The 16,662-nt window shown below is 55.4% G+C and overlaps 2 long non-coding RNA genes across 2 annotated transcripts; both read right to left on the reverse strand.

The window, feature by feature from the left end:
• Positions 1-2,512: 2,512 nt before the first annotated feature.
• On the reverse strand, positions 2,513-5,328 carry LOC138734713 (uncharacterized). The gene is made up of 4 exons (XR_011339621.1): positions 5,213-5,328; positions 5,050-5,102; positions 4,531-4,846; positions 2,513-4,098 (listed from the first exon to the last, which is right to left on the reverse strand). It is a non-coding gene; the product is annotated as an uncharacterized lncRNA (long non-coding RNA).
• Positions 5,329-12,382: 7,054 nt separating this feature from the next.
• LOC138734716 (uncharacterized) lies at positions 12,383-15,294 on the reverse strand. The gene is made up of 3 exons (XR_011339622.1): positions 14,869-15,294; positions 13,495-13,592; positions 12,383-12,472 (listed from the first exon to the last, which is right to left on the reverse strand). It is a non-coding gene; the product is annotated as an uncharacterized lncRNA (long non-coding RNA).
• Between the last annotated feature and the right edge of the window lie 1,368 nt (positions 15,295-16,662).

A 16,662-nucleotide genomic window follows, 5' to 3' on the forward strand; every position in this document is an offset into this window, starting at 1 on the left:
TATATGATCAATTTGCTCTTTTATGGCAATTAAAGTAGTTTGCCCTTACACGGTCAATGACAGGGACCCTGTGCGCCCGCCCAATCCCCCCGGCTGCAGTACCGCTCCGCGGCCACGGCGCGGCAGCACTGAGTCCCCCCGTTCTCCCCGAGCGCAGGGATCCCGCCCCCGGCCGCGCTGCCGCCGCTGATTGGCCGCCGCGCTCCGAGCGGCTCAGCCAACGGGGGGAGGAAGCCGGGGGGAGGCGCGGCCTTTGAAAGCCGACGGGGCGGGGAGGGGGGGAGGATCTTTAACCCCTCGCTGTGTTTTGCGGAATCAAACTCTATAACTCAGGGTGCGCGGGGGGGGTTGGGGCACGAGTGTCGCTCCGTGTTGTGTTGTTCTGTGTTCCCATGTCGTTCCGTGTCGCTCCTTATCGTCTTATATGGCGAATTTACCCTTTTATGGTGAATTTGCCCTTTTATGGTCAAGTTACCTTTTTATGGATATTGGCCTTTATACGGTCAATTTTTCCTTTATGGTCAATTTGCCCTTTTATGGTCAATTTTCCCTTCTATTTGCGGTTGCCTCACTCAAGATGGCGGCGGTCCCATCCGTCTTCTTCCCAGTGTCCTCACTCAAGATGGCGTCGTGACCTCTCATTACCCTCACTCAAGATGGCGGCGACACCGACACGCCATGCCCTCACTCAGGATGGCGGCGAGAACACCCCCTTCCGCACCCGTGCCCTCACTAAATATGGCGGCGACACCAACACGCCATGCCCTCAGTCATGATGGCGGCGGCACCAAGACGCCATGCCCTCACTCAAGATGGCGGGGAAACCTTCGTGCCCTCACTAAAGATGGCGGAGAGATTTTTTTTTCCCCCCCCTTGCCCTCACTCAAGATGGCGGCAAAGACGACACGCCTTTACCTCATTCAAGATGGCGGCGGTAACCGTGCCCTCTCTCAAGAGGGCGGCGGCACCGGAACATCGTGGCCTCACTAAAGATAGAGATGGGCCTGCCAGTCTCCCTCCCCCGTGCCCTCAAGATTGCGGAGAATACAACACGCCGTGCCCTCACTGAAGATGGTGGCGAGCCTACCCGTCTCTCCCCTCGTGCCCTCACGCAAGATGGCGGCGACACCAATACGCCATACCCACACTCAAGATGGCGGCGTGCCCGCGCATTCTCACTCGCCCTTGCCCTCACTCAGGATGGCGGCAGTTGCCTCGTGCCCTCACTCAAGATCGCAGCGACACCGACACGTCACGTCCTCACTCACGATGGCAGCGAGGACACCCCCCCGCCCCCTCCCGCGCCCTCACTAAAGATGGGAGCAATACAGACACGCCGGACCCTCATTCAAGAAGGCGGCAACACCGACACCCATGCCCTCAAGCAAGATGGCGGCGAGAACTCCCCGTGCCCTCACTAAAGATGGCGGTGAGTCCCCCCCCACCCTTGCCCTCACTCAAGATGGCGGCGGCAACCGTCCCCTCCCTCAAGAGGGCGGTGACACCGGAACATCGTGGCCTCACTAAAGATAGAGGTGGGTCTGCCAGTCTCCCTCCCCCGTACCCTCAAGATTGCGGAGAATACAACACACCATGCCCTCACTGAAGATTGTGGCGAGCCCACCCTTCTCTCTCCCCCTGCCCTCACTCAAGATGGCGGCGATGCCAATACGCCATACCCTCACTCAAGATGGCGGCGACACCGACACGCCCTGCCCTCACTCAAGACGGCGGGGGGCCCGCCCCGAGTCTCTCACCGTCTCTTCACTCAGCAGTTTTCGGTAATTTGCCCAGTTTGCCCTTTTAAGGCGTTTTCCCGGTTTGCCTTATATGGTCGATTTGCCCTTCGAGGGTCAGTTCGCCCTTCTATTGTTTTGGGGAATCACCCTCTCTCACTCTGTTAAGGGTTAGGAAGCAGGTGTGTGTGACGTGCGGGCATATGAGACAGGGGAAAAGCTCGAAAAACTTAGAGGGCTTCGCTCACTGAAATAGGCACTGTCTGCTAGCAAAGGCCTCCAAGACCCTGGATGGTGATAAGGGAGGAGCTCAGTCACTGATAAGGGGAAGCCGAGTGCCTCCTGCTCTGCGTGCTCGGAGCTCGACCAGGACGAGAAGGCGCCTGCGCACAGACTGGGCTCACGGACGATTCACGAGGAAGATGGAGGCGACTTCAGCCCTGAGCCCCACACCACGACACTGCGCCTGCGCAAGTACGGGAGAAGCTTCTCCAATCTAATTATATCTGCTTGTTAGACCATATGGTGTGTGAGTTAGGAATTTTTGGATTGGCATTTCCTCAGTGACTAAAGATGCAAGATCCATATCAGGTCCTAATTATCATTCTTGCTTCTGCAGACAGTCCCTTTCTGTTCTCATGATAATCTCCGGCCTCACATCAATAAAGGAGTCAGGCACGGCAGCAAGCCCTCCCCACTATGGTGAGGAGGAAAACAGAGCCTGTTTAACAGAGGGAGTCCCCTAGCTCCATGGGAAGGCGCTTGCATTATCCATTCCCTCCAGTTATACAATTGTTTCGGTTACTCCCTGTGTGAAATTCCATGTGAGGATGTACTGCAGAAGCCAGAACCAAACCGAGGGCATTGTCCAAGCAACACACAGCAACTCCAGCTGAGAGAGACACGACGTGGACAGGGCTGGCAGTGCCCTCTGCGCTAACTCGCATAAACCTCACTGCATCCCAATGTGAAAACCAGTTCACCCTGCACAGTGACTCCATTAAGTACCTTTACGGAGCAGAGACTGCCAATTGTATTTAACTGTGCCAAGCCACGTGATGGTTTTGGAACAACTTCTAGAAACGGCAGAGACCGAGTTAGGGCTGAGCTCTATTTACAGTAAAATTGTAGCAGTTTTGGTCGGCATTACAGTCTGAAATAAAATACATAAAATATGGAAAAAAAACCCAGCTTGGCTAGGAAGAGGCAAGCTAACAGTTTTCTTGGGCATTTCGTCAAAAAGTTCTGGGCAAACATAATTTTCAACTGCTTACGACACAAACCCCAAATTAAACAAACCACCTCTGGGAAAAACAGTAACAGCTATCGCTAAAACTACACTGGAAATCTTATTTAGGCTGAGCCTAAATCCTTAGGGCCCCAATAGATTAAAAAAAAAAAAAAAAGCTAAAAAAAATAATCCCTACTTCTACTAATAAAACTAGAACAAAGAAAGACAACATTGACTACAAACGTTTGTGGTAACATTTCTCTGAAGCTGCCACATTGCAAACCAATTTTACTCTAAGACTAAAAAGCAAATCCACAAGCAAAAGCATTACCTGAAACTCACAGAAGAAACGATGACTGGAGGCTCAAATGCAGCATGAAGAAAACCACACGACTGTTCAAAACCCAGCAAAGAAAGGAAGAAAGGCAGGCTTCTGTAGCCCCTTCCTTCACTGAATGCTCCAGCTGCAGGGGAGAGCCAGCTCTAAATCAAGAGGCCTTTTAAGGGGCAAACTCTTCACCTGTACCTAGTTGCTGACCACAGGTGTGGCACAGACTTAACCAACCCAACTAGGACCTTCAGAGGTTTTGAATAAGACCCACCCTTTTAACAGCATAACTATAGCATCCCCCTTAGGATGGGTAATAAGAAATTACTCCTAAGTATAAAATACTGGTGGTTTACTGAAAGTTCAATGTATGACAGCCAGGCTTGATAGAAATGATAGAAAATTATAGATGTTATTAAGCCACCAAACGTCAATTATCATTGTTAAAAAACTGTACAGATTAAAAGATTCCTTCCACGTTCTAGCTGCTGAGATACAGTGCGTGGAAGCGTATTGGTTACAGTTACACACAATATGCTTTACATAAGCACAGTCCCATCTGCCGTTTAGATAGAACTGAACTTCTATTAAACTTCTTTAACCTGTCTCATGCAGTAGCAAATTCAGGGACACTCCCATTTCTCAGCAGCGGGACAAGCAGCAAACTCTAAAGGGCGTGTTCCACTGTTTCTTGTCGATCCTCTTCTTGCCATTTTCCCAGCAGTCTTCCCGTCACATTCAGCCACGTCTTACGCGTAATCACGAGGCTAAAACTCAAGTCCAATAAAGCTGTCTTAGAGAAACTAAAAAAGAGAGCAGACATAAGAGGAAAGGCTGTGTCTCCCCGCACTCCCCCCAGCCCCATGCGGCACCCCGGGCAGGGACAGGAGGGTTTCGGGGGGACGGGAGGGACACGGGGCGCTGTCCCTCTCCCAGTCCCAGCCTGCATCCCCTTGGCCACAGCCAGCGGGAGGGCAGCGTGCTGCCGTGTCTGTGGTGCGTGTGAGCATGTACGAGGCATAAACATAACAAGCACGTGGCATGTGTGGCGTGTGTGACATGTTGCTTGTGTGTGCAAGGCGTGTGCGTGTCATGTGGATGGGGTGGTTGTGGCATGAGCCTGGCATGTGCACAGCGTGTGCATGGGCGCAGTGGCGTACGCAAGGCATGGCGTATGCATAGGGGGAGCATAGCGTGAGCCTAGAATGTGTATGGCGTGTGCATGGGGCACTCACCTTTGCCTCGAAGCAGAGCCCTGCCTTCAGGTCTCACAGCCCTTTCTTCTCCTTCACGAAGCCAGGATCGGGAATCGGGTTTCAGTCACCTCCCGTGACAGAACCCTCCAGCCGTGTGCAAGTTCTCCCCAGAGAAGCGGCTCTAGTTCCCTTGCCGGCCCCCAACAGAAGGATGCTCACGACGTCTGTTCTCATCCCTTTCAGCAGTGGAAACTCCTTTGTTCACCAGGCATCAGCGTTTCTCCCCACTTTGAATCTAGCTGGCCGCTTGCCTCGCTCTGGTTTTCTCGGCCTTGCAGCCCATCCTCGGCCCGCTCTAGAGGGGAAGAGAAAGCGGAGAGCGGCTTTCACACGGCTCCGAGGAGACACACCACCCGCAGGACACTCTTCACGTAAGTGCGTCACCCATCTCCCATGTGTCCCCTCCCTGCACGAAGGGTGTCTTTGGCACAACAATCCACAGGCAGCAGCAGAGGTTACTGCAGTCGGTGAATCCACAAACTTCCCTTTCTATGGGACCTGGGAGCATACGGAGCCTTCTGCGTTCGCTTGAAGGATGAGATCTGCCCAATCTGTGCAGAGAGAGGCAACAGAAGCCACTTCAGCTGCAGACACCCTCATGCTAAGGAGGCTCCCGGTGCTGCCGGCTCTCGTGTGGCGAGGACGCCCAACACCGCGTCACCTTTCCACCCCTAGAGCTGGACCCTCTGGCTTAGCAAGCAGATCGGCGGTCTCAGCACACGGCCTCCGCACTGGAAAAATTCAGACCCACGGGACGACCCCACAACAGCTTCCAGCTGCAGATCCCAAAAGCGAAGCTACCCGCTTAGTTACACCACCATCCGTCTCCACGCCAAGTGAACATGAATGTTCCACCCTTGCGGGGCCCTGAGGTGCCTCTGCAGGCTCGTCAGGGATCCAACCACCTTCTGAACAGCGTCGGACGGCCTGCACGCATTCTGCTCGGCCATCGCCTTCCCCGGGGCTTTCACCCAACAGCCGTGACGCAACATCAACTCGTGCGTAAGCGCACATGTACACACGTGCAAAGGAACGCGAAAGGGCAACAACACGAGGCCTCGCTCGGCAACGATGCCATGAAGATGGTCCCACAGCCCTTTCGTTTAGCCAGCGGAGAGCAGATAAAGTTCATCCTCCTCCTCCCCCCGTGCCGTGCCAGCTCACTCACCGTTACTCCTCACGACGAGATGGAAGGTGGAAGAATATCGGGCTTTGAAAAAGCAGGGAAGTTCTGCGAGACTTTTGCCAGGTTTTCTGCAGTAAGGACATTCTCCAGACTGGCTTTTTGGGCTGTGAGGTAAGAGAGACGTGCACGATACGTTAAGGAATTTTTAACGCCACCTCGGAATACCATCACGATGCTAACAGAGTCATTTGTCCAGTTACAGGCGACAATCGGAGCATAAGTAAGAAAACAGACAAAGCCCCCCACCCCCACGCACGATGAACGACGATGTGGTCAACGACAGGACCACGCCACTGGCACAGAAGCCGGGCCAATACACCGAGCCCTCATCCACAGAGAAACAAACGGAGGAGCCAGAAGCTGCTTCCAGAACCAGGAGTCAGCATCACAAACGTCACCCTCGCTCAGAGCTGCAAAGCGGACGTTTCTCCTCTCACCTGAATGGCAACCGCTTCCCTTTCACCCATGGGCGCCCTCCTCTTCTTCTGCCGCGAGTGTATGAGAGAGATGGAAAGGCTCCACAGCGCTCTGCAAAGATGAGGGACCTCTAAGAGGTGCGTCTGCATTTCCCCAAGGTACTTGAGGTACCTTAACTCTACAGTTACCGTTAAAAACACAACAACTCCCCTTCCGTACCACTGTTACGGGACATAGTTTAACACAAACACTAAAAAGAAGTCTAAAAAGATGCTAAGCCTCAAAATAGATGAGAAGGCTGAACAGGTATTCTGTGTAACTGGAAACAGAGAAACGTCTGAACCAAGAGGATCTGCAGCAAGCGTTACGGATGTTGCACCATTATAAACCCTGTGACACGGAAGGGTTTTAAATGCAAAGAAGCCTGGTTGTAGAAGAGAATCAAAGAAGCGACCTCCCCCCGGCACTCTCTACACTAACAACATAAAAGCGCTTTCCAAAGCTCCCCTTCTCCTCCTTTCCCTCTTCGTGTGTGTGCAGCATGCTTGCAGTGTGGCTGGCATGTCACCTTCATGGTATGTGCTAGCATGTCCATGGCATGTGTATGGTATGTACACAGCCCGTACATAACATACACATGGAGCGTGTGGCATGCGTGGCATGTTGGCTGCATGTGGAAGGCGTGTGCGTGACATGTGCTTGACTGTTGTGGCATGAGCCTGGAATGTGCATGGAAGCAGTGGCCTGTGTGTGGAGTGCGTGGCATGTACACAACACATGCATGGCATGCGTGGCATGTTGCCTGCGTGTGCAATATATGCGTGTGGTATGTGGTATGCTGCTTGTGTGTGCAAGGTGTGTGCATGGCGTGTGCCTGGCTGGTGTGTGGCATGCCACTTGCATGTTCAAAGCATGTGCATGGGGTGGTTGTGGCGCTAGCCTGGCACGTGCATGGCGTGTGCATGGGGGCAGCACAATGTGCACGGGGGGTGAATTGCATGTGTGGGGCGTGGGCCTGGCATGTGTGTGCCATGTTCATGCTGTGTGGAGTGCACAGGGTCGGCTGGCGAAGCCCCTGCCACCCTAGCATTGTTGTCTCGATCCAGCGTTCACTAAACGCGATGCCGTCACATACTAACCCAAAGCGGAGAACTCTCCAGCTAGTGCCGTCAACTCGATCAACAGTGATTAACAAAGAGTAATGAGTCCCGAGAAAGCCACATACCCAAATCCTGCTGGCTTGGAGGGCACCAGCACGTCGCTTCTTCCTCTCTCCCTGAGGAGGCGTCGGGATCCCACAGGAGCTCTCTCATCGCCAACACTTCTGTCAGATTGTCTCTGCTGACAAAGCAAAAAGAATCATAGAATCATAGAATCCACAGGTTGGAAAGGACCCACTGGATCATTGAGTCCAACCATTCCCATCAACCACTAAACGATGCCCCTCAGCACCTCATCCACCCGTCCTTTAAACACCTGCAGGGAAGGTGACTCAACCCCCGCCCTGGGCAGCCTCTGCCAGGGACCAATGACCCTTCCCGTGTAATATTTTATCCTGATGTTCAGCCTGAACTTCCCCTGGTGGAGCTTGAGGCCATTCCCTCTCATCCTGTCTCCTGTCACTTGGGAGAAGAGCCCAGCTCCCTCCTCTCCACAATCTCCCTTCAGGTAGTTGTAGAGAGCAATAAGGTCTCCCCTCAGCCTCCTCTTCTCCAGGCTAAACAACCTCAGCTTAGTGTCATCCACAAACTTGCTCAGGGTGCACTCAACCCCTTCATCCAGGTCATTGATAAAGACATTGAACAGGGCTGGACCCAGCACTGAGCCCTGGGGAACCCCACTTGTCTCTGGCCTCCAGCTGGAGTTAACTCCATTTCCCACCACTCTCTGAGCCCGACCATCCAACCACTTTTCCACCCAGGAGAGTGTGCGCCTGTCTCGGCCAGAGGCTGACAGTTTCTCAAGCAGAATTCTGTGAGAAAGTGTGTCAAAGGCTTTACTGAAGTCCAGGAAGACCACATCCACAGCCTTTCCCTCATCCAGCAGCCGAGTCACTTTGTCATAGAAGGCGATCAGGTTAGTTTGGCAAGACCTGCCTTTCATGAACCCGTGTTGACTGGGCCTGATCACCCAGTTTTCTTGCATGTGCTTCATGATAGCACTCAAGATCACCTGTTCCGTGACTTTTCCCAGCACTGAGGTCAGACTGACAAGGCCAGGAGTTCCCTGGATCCTCCCTGCAACCATTCCTGTAGATGGGCACAACATCAGCCTCCAGTCGAGTGGAACTGCCCCAGTCAGCCAGGACTGTTGGAAGATGATGGAAAGGGGTTTGGCCAGCACATCCACGGCTCCTTTAATACTCTTGGGTGGATCCCATCCGGCCCCATAGACCTGTGGTGTCTAGCTGGGCAAGCAAGGCTCTGACCACCTCCTCTTGGATCATGGGAGCCTCATTCTGCTCCTTTAATTCCTGGGTTTGTACACAGAGGGAACAACCTTCCTTACTATTAAAGACTGAGGCAAAGAAGGCATTAAGTACCTCAGCCTTGCCCTCGTCCCCTGTCACTGTTGTCCCTTCTGCACCCAATAGGAACTGAACACTCTCCCTAGTCCTCCTTTTATTGTTAACGTATTTATAGAAAGATTTTCTGTTATCTTTCACAGACTTAGCCAATTTGATTTCTAGTTGGGCCTCAGCCCCCCTCGTTTTCCCTCTGCATGATCTCACTTCCTCCCTGTAGTCCACCCAAGATGCCTGTCCCTTCTTCCAAAGCTCACAGACCCTCCTCTTTTTTTTGATGTCTCTCAAGTCTCCCTATCAACTATCTCCCTAGTCAACCAAGCTGGTTTTCTCCCCTGCCGGCTCCTTTTCTGGAGCATGGCGATGGCTTGCTGCTGAGCTGCTAGGATTTCCTTTTTGAAGAGCTCCCAGCCCTCGTGGGCTCCCCTGCCCTTAAGGACTGTCTCCCATGGGACTTTCCCAACCAGCCTTCTGAACAGTCCAAAGTCTGCCCTCTGGAAGTTTAATGTGACTGCTGTGCTAATCTCCCTCTTCACCTCACCTAGAACTGAAAACCCCATCATCTCGTGATCGCTTTGTCCCAGGCGTCCTCCTACCACATTCCCCACAGGCCTTCTCTGTTCATGAACAGCGGGTCCACGAGGGCACCTTCCCTTGTCAGTTCACTCACCAGCCGTGTGAGGAAGCTGTCTCCCACGCACTCCAGGAACCTCCTAGACTGCTTCCTCTCCGCTGTATTGTACTTCCAGCAGATACCTGGAAGGTTGAAGTCTCCCACGAGGACCAGAGGGAGCGACCTTGAGACTATCCCCAGTTGTTGATAGAAGAGCTCATCAGCTGCTTCTTCTCAGCTGGCTGGTCTGTAACAGACTCCATCACAACATCAGCCTTCTTGTGGGCTCCCCTGATTTCAACCCACGGGCACTCAGTCCCCTCCTCCCCATAATCCTGTATCAAAGCAAAAGGAACGAGCTGTTAGGGCAAAAGACTCCAAGTAACCGTGCTTGAAATGAACCCCCCCTGCCCCTGCAGCTCTCGCCACCGCGCATGACACCCCAAAAAAGCGACACCCCCACCCCCGCTCTCTCTAGACCGACAACACAAAAGCGCTTTCCAAACCTCCCTTTCCGCTCCTTCCCCTCCTCCCCTCCTCCTTCTCTCCCCGCTTCTCCTCCCATTGTGCCCCATCCTCCCCCGCTGCTCTCCCCCTCTCTCCCCTCCTTCCCTTCCCCCGCTCCCTCCTCCCCCTCCCGAGCGGGGATCTCCCCCGCGGGGCCGCACGCCGAGCGCAGACGCAGCCCCGAAGGCCCCGACCGCCCCTGAGCCCGAGCCGGCCCCGGGAGGGCCGCGGCTCACGGACAGCGAGCCCGGAGCGGCGCCGCCGGCCACAGAGCGCTCCCCCGCGCCTCTCCGGGCGCCTCTGACTCACCCGACCCGGCCCCGTTCGAGCCGCTCCCGACCTGGAGGGGACACGGGGGCCCTGGGGGCGCTGTCCCTCTCCCAGCCCCAGCCCGCACCCCGTTGGCCGCAGTGGCGGCGGGCGGAAGGGCAGCGGAGAGCAGAGCCGAGCCGTCCCGAACAGCGCCGCGCGGCTGCAAGCCGCTCTTCCCCTCTCTCCCCGCCCCGCCCCGCCCGGCTCGCCCGCCCCTGTGGGCCGTCCCGTTCCCCCGCCCCGGGCTGCAGTACCGCTCCGCGGCCACGGCGCGGCAGCACTGAGTCCCCGCCCCATTCATCCCGAGCGCAGGGATTCCGGCCAATGGGAGCGCTCGCTGCAGGGCCCGCCCTACAACCGCTCTACGGGCGTTGATTGGCTGGCGGTGGCTGCGCGGAGGATCCACTGCGCATGCGTGCCATACGACGTGGTGGTGCCTATAATGTAGCACTGCGCATGCGTGCCGTCTAACATGGCGGCGCCCGTAATCAGTCAATGCGCATGCGTAAAGTCCAACATGGCGGCGTCCATAAGCAGTCAATGCGCATGCGTGCCGTACAACATGGCGGCGCCCATTAGCAGTCACTGCGCATGCGTGCCGTACAACATGGCGGCGCACCGCATGGAGCTACTGCGTTCCGTTTAGCATGGCGCCCGCTGTCCCCGCGGGGCCCGTTTCAACGGCAGCCTGCCGGCACCGAGCAGATCCTAACGCAGCCTGAGCGAGCCGCGCGGGGCCGAGCCGAGGGGACTCGTGCACCGCGGACAGGGGCGGGGGGTCTTCAAAGGGGGACGCGGGGCGTTGTCCCTCTCCGTTCTGCACCGCTCCCCTCCCCGCGCCCCGCCCTGCTCCCCGCCCCGCCCCTGTGGGCCGTCCCGTCCCCCTCAGCCCCGGGCTGCAGTACCGCTCCGCGGCCACGGAGCGGCAGCACTTGGCACCCCCCATTCGTTGCCTTGGGCATCGCAGGGCTGTGCGTTCCGCGCTCTGATTGGTCCCTTCTCGATCCCACCTTGACCGCGCTGCCTTCCGATTGGCTGTGTCTCCGCACTCTGATTGGTCGCCTCTGGATCCCGCTTTGCCCGTGCCGTGGCCTGTGCCCGTTTGATGGACGATTTGCCCTCTTATTGTTAATTTGGCCAGTTTGCACTTATGTGCTCAATTTGCCCTTATATGGTAATTTGACCTTTTATGGCAATTGGCCCAGTTTTCCCTTACAGGGTCAATTTTCTCTCTTATGGCAATTTGCCCCTATATGGTCAATTTGCTCTTTTACGGCAGTTGGCCAAGTTCGCCCTCACATACTCAATTTGCCCCTTTATGGCAATTTTCGTTTTTATGGCACTTGGCCCGGTTTGCCCTTATATGGTCAATGATCGGGCCCCTGTGCCCCCCCGCCCGGGGCTGCAGTACCGTCCGCGGCCACGGCACGGCAGCACTGAGTCGCCACACGTCCCCGGGCTGCAGTACCGCCCCGCGGCCACAACGCGGCAGCATCGAGCCGGGCGAAGCTCTTTTTGCCGTCGATTCCGTTTTTACCGTTTTCTCCCGTCGCGGGTTCGATCCCGACGGGCGCCGAACCGCCCGGAGCAGCAGCTCCCGCGGCGCTGCCCGCACACCCTCCCCCGCTGCCGGGCTCCGCAGCAGCGCAGACCGCGCCTGCCTTCCCCCGGGCCGTCCCTTCGCTCCAGTCCCGCGGCGAGCAGGGCTGCGCTCACGGGCACCGCGGCGGCCGCGGGCTCCGCTCTCCCCGCCGAGGGGCCGCTCTCCGAGCCCTCTGCGGCCGGGAAACCTCCGAGCGGCGGCTGAAAGGGAGAGGTGGCGCCTCCAGGGGAAAGGCCGCGGCTTTCCCCGCTCCCGCACGCCGTCTCCGGACGACGGACGCCGTTCCGACGGGAGGCCCTGCGGCTGTGCCATACGGGCAGGCTGGAAAGGAACAACTGACCCGCTGCGGGAAAGGACACGGAATTCCAGTCCGACACGAGGGGACTTTGGAAGCGGCAGACGCATCGACAGCGAGAACACTTCCCTGCCGAACACCCGCACGCCATCGCGATCCGGCACGTGCCCCCGGCCGCCAGCGAGCCCGTCCGAGCCCATCGGCCGCCCGTACAGCGTGCAGCCGGCTGCCAACTCGGAGCCTGCGCAGCACAGCGCTCCCCGTGCCAGACTGTGGCTCGCGGCGCCATCGCCACGCGCCCCGAACGGCCTCCACCACCTTCTTTCTTCATTTCCAACACTGAATAAGCAAAACGCGTACGGCAGTCGGCGACCGATCAAAAGCTTTAATGTGGACAGCACCTTCAGCCTGGGCGTGGGTAGGAGGAGGAGAGGAATCTGCTTCCCACGTGGCACCGAGGAGACCTGCAGGAGGGAACACACAGAAAGGATCGTTAGCAGGGTGACGGGCCCTCAGCCCCAGGACAAAAACGCTTTCCTCCTTCACCCACGTTTCCTTCTCTGACCTTCCAACTCCCGCACAGCCCCCGCTCTACAGCCCACCCAAAGCAAGCCGAGAAGAGAATCTCCTTCAAAAGAACAGCCAAGGGTTTCACTCATCCCCCCCCGAAAGGAAACCGCAAGGAACCAGAAGTTTTGCCAGACGGAAAGCAGTGTCACCGGCCCAAGTTTCGGAAAAGTCCAGAGAGAACGGGATTCGTTTCAATAGTTATTCTGTTAGACGAAACAAAACCAAACCGAGCCTTACCCCATGTAAACTCGTTACACTAAGATGTTCTAAATCACACCCACGTGACAGCCCAGCATAGCAAAGCAGCCCGGGCACCCTGCTATTTATCCTCCTCCTGAGGCACAGAAGGCTCCCCCCGGCACGCCTCATCTCTTGCCGGGGTCAGACCTGCAACGCGCCGGCTGGCAGGAACCACGTCACTGCACGCAACTCGAGCTTAGCCCAGACTACAGGCCTGAGAAACACACGTCTGGAAGCAAGAGGTGCGACGGCGAGGCAGCTCTTCCAGACACACGCGTCGGCGCCCGTTCAGCAAGCGCCTGTCACCAAAGCCTCTGCAGGAAAGGGACTCAGCCCGGCAGAGACGGGCAGCGATCGGGTGAGGCATTTTGGTTTAGTTCAGGCACGCGATATTTGTAGGAAGGAACAAAGCCTGGTTTGGCCTCCAGAGGACAAGATGCCTGGACATGAAGCAAGGCCACGGAGACCACATGGCACTGCCCGTGTGCCGTGCCTCAGACGCAGGTCACCCCCACCCGCACATCAAGCATAACAAGAACGGAACTGAGCGTAGGATCGAGACTGAGCAGCCGCACAAAAGCAACTGCTCCCACTCTTCTCTGCTTATCAAGAGAGCGGAGAGCAATGAGACCTCCCTCCTAAGATCACACGCACGCCCATACGCGTAGACATCTACCTGAGACATCAAGAGACTTCAGCACGGTCAGTGGCCGGTCGCCGGGCTTCATTCCTACACTGTGGTATTTATTTGCACACCGGGTTTGCCTCATGAACCTGTGAAAACAGCAATCAAAAGCCAAAAGGAAGCAAACGCTTGCAGTTTTGACGCTTGCAGTTTTGATGAGGGTGAAACTGGCAGTGTGGCGGGGTAGGGGGGATCACCAGTGCGAAGAGGGCAGGCAGGCGCCTGTCTGTAAGCGCGCTTGCTGCCTCGGGCACTGGAGTGAGCCACCAGGAAGACTCGAGGCATGCTACGAGGTTGTGCATTTTACAGAGATCGTTCCACTCCCACAACCACGCTTGTAGAGCTCGGAAACCCAGCCAGCTCGGCAGAGCTGCCTCTGTCGTTTGCGGGGCTGGTTTTGCTCACTGGGTTTGGGAGCTTTTTTCAGAGCAGCTGTAAAGTTAACGAGGAGTCAGTTTGCAACAGGGAAACTTGCTGAAGGCAGCTCAACAGCGACGCTGGCTCCTTTAGTACGCTCTCGCATAATCCCTCTTGGGGTTACTTCACAGCTCCCTTTTTGTTGCCGGCGCAAGGAACAATTTTGTTCTCCAAGATGAAAGCAACAATTCCCTTCGCACAGGTTTGGCTGGCGAAGCACATCGCACCCTAGTACTGTCGTCTCGATCTGGCATGGACTTAAACGCGATACCATCACGCGCTAACGTGACGCAGAGAATGCTGCAGCTTGCGCTATCAACTCGATCGATGGCGATTAACAAAGACGAGTCCCGAGAAAGCCACAGAGCCAAACGCTGCTGGCCTGGAGGGTACCACCACGTCACTTCCCCCCCTCTCCCTGGAGAGGGGTCGGGATCCCACAGGGGCTCTCTCATCACCAACAATTCTGTCAGACTCTTTGCTGACAGAGCAATAGGAAGGAGCTGTAATGGCAAAATACTCCAAGTAACTGTGCTTGAAATGAACCCCCCCCTCCCCTGCAGCTCTCATCACCGTTCACGACACCCCAGCGCCCGGCAAGCTCTAAGCTGTGCCAGACGGGCCCAAGCCCACCACGCTCCTCTAGCTCTCCCTGCCACTCTGAGGCTGTCAGAGGGAGGACAAGCAACCGAGTTTTCCCAACGGAGGCTTTCCTCAAGGGAGGCAGGCGTACTGCGGTTCACCTGGGTACAGCAGCCTCTGAAAGGCCGCGCTTCCATCTCCTGGCCCTGAGCTCACCACCACAGGATACCTTAGTCCTTGAGCTAACAGGAGAAATATTTTAGCGGCTACTCTTTCCCACCCGATGACCTCCCGAGGCACCAGTTGAGCCACACTTAAAGTAAAGGACAGACACTGAGGAGGCAATAAGAAGCACAAGAAAATCACCATTACTCCTCATGACGGGACGGAAGAATACCGGACTTTGAAAAAGCGGGACTGTTCTGCGAGAGTTTTGCCAGGTTTTCTGCAGCAAGGACGTTCTCCAGACTGGCTTTTTGGGCTGTCAGGAAAGAGAGGCAGAATCACAGAATCATTAGGTTATAAAAGACCCCCAGGATCATTGAGTCCAACCATTCCTATCATTCACTAAACCATGCCCCTCAGCACCTCATCCACCCATCCTTTAAACACCTCCAGGGAAGGTGAACCAACCACCTTCCTGGGCAGCCTCTGCCAGTGCCCAATGACCCTTTCCGTAAAAAATTCTTTTCCTGATGTCAAGCCTGAACCTTCCCCTGGCAGAACCTGAGGCCATTCCCTCTTGTCCTGTCCCCCGTCACCTTATGGGTGGGCGAGAGCAGCACGATCTGACACTAGGGGAGGCGGTAAAGGAGTCTTTGAACGCAGGAGGCAAGATCCCGCTTAAATCTATCGCAGGGAACAGAGGGCTGGAATGGCTGCTGAAAGCAGAAAGGGAAGCAGCCTGGTCAGTGCTGCAGGGGTGGAGGGAGGAGCAACTGAATTAAAACAAACCCCACTAGCAACAAGCTCACACTGCATTTTCGATCATAAGCTGGCTCTGCTCCCACTGCAGAAGAGACCTCCACCAGCCCGCCATTTGCTCTGCTCCAGCTGGAGACGGTTCAAGGAAAACATGACTGAAGAGGTTTGAAAAGCCGATCCTGGTCCCAGACAGAGGTATGCATTCGCTCAGCAATGGCTATACAAACACACGCACTGGCTTCTGCAGCAGCTGCTCTCTGCAGCCATCTGGCTGGCAGTAGCATGTTACCTAACAGGACCCACCTACAACCACCAGGCCACAGCCACCGAGTAAAAGGTGCCCATTTTTGCTTTACACCCCCTTAAAGGAAAACTTCCTGGCGCAACCTTGGAGTCCAAACCTGTTTCCCAGGCTGTGGTGTGTTTGACATAGGTCATATTGCCAGTTCTGCCGTAACTCTCAAACACGCTTCAAGGAAACCAAGACAACCCTATACAGCACAGCATGATTTTGTGAAGAAAAACTATCATTTTAATATAGCACTTACCAGAGTAAGAGCAAAGTTTTTAACTGCTAACTTCCCTGCTTAGTTTGCATGTTACCACATTGTGCACAATATATAGCTTCTGAACGGCACCACCAGTACATCGCCACAACAGGTGGATGAACTCTTCTCAGATCCCTGACCCATCCCTTTAGCTTGGTTGTCATTCCAACCAGGAAGCTACTTGTTTTAGTGATGTCAGGTGTTCAGCTTCCTTGGTTTAATTCTGTAGAGGGACAACTAAGGCCAGACTGTGGAGTTGCAATGTTTGCTCCCTACACGCAGCATGACCCTCAAGTCCCTCCATCTCTCTCTTTCTTTCTGCTGGCAAGCTATTTGGGTTTCCATCAACCTCTAAACCCAGCAGCTGGCAAGAAAGCCACTGCCACCCCAAAACCCTGTGGGACAAGTACTTCTGAAGGGGCACTGAATATCTGTCCGTGAAAAACTTCAGCATAGGTGAGTGGCTACCACACTACAACTGCCACCACCAAAACCAGAGACAAGTTTCTCTGCCAACCATTCCTGAGGGCATCCAACACGCAAGGTGTGATGTAACAGACACTGCTGAACCGCTGCTGGAACCTCATACACAAAATACACATTTCTTTCTTACATTCACTTCTCAATTTTTATTCTATTTCTCGCATGGTCTTCAAATACAGTTTTACAGGTCGGTTTTTTCTGCTAC

Source organism: Phaenicophaeus curvirostris, unplaced genomic scaffold (assembly GCF_032191515.1).
Source record: "Phaenicophaeus curvirostris isolate KB17595 unplaced genomic scaffold, BPBGC_Pcur_1.0 scaffold_160, whole genome shotgun sequence".
NCBI lineage: Eukaryota > Metazoa > Chordata > Aves > Cuculiformes > Cuculidae > Phaenicophaeus > Phaenicophaeus curvirostris.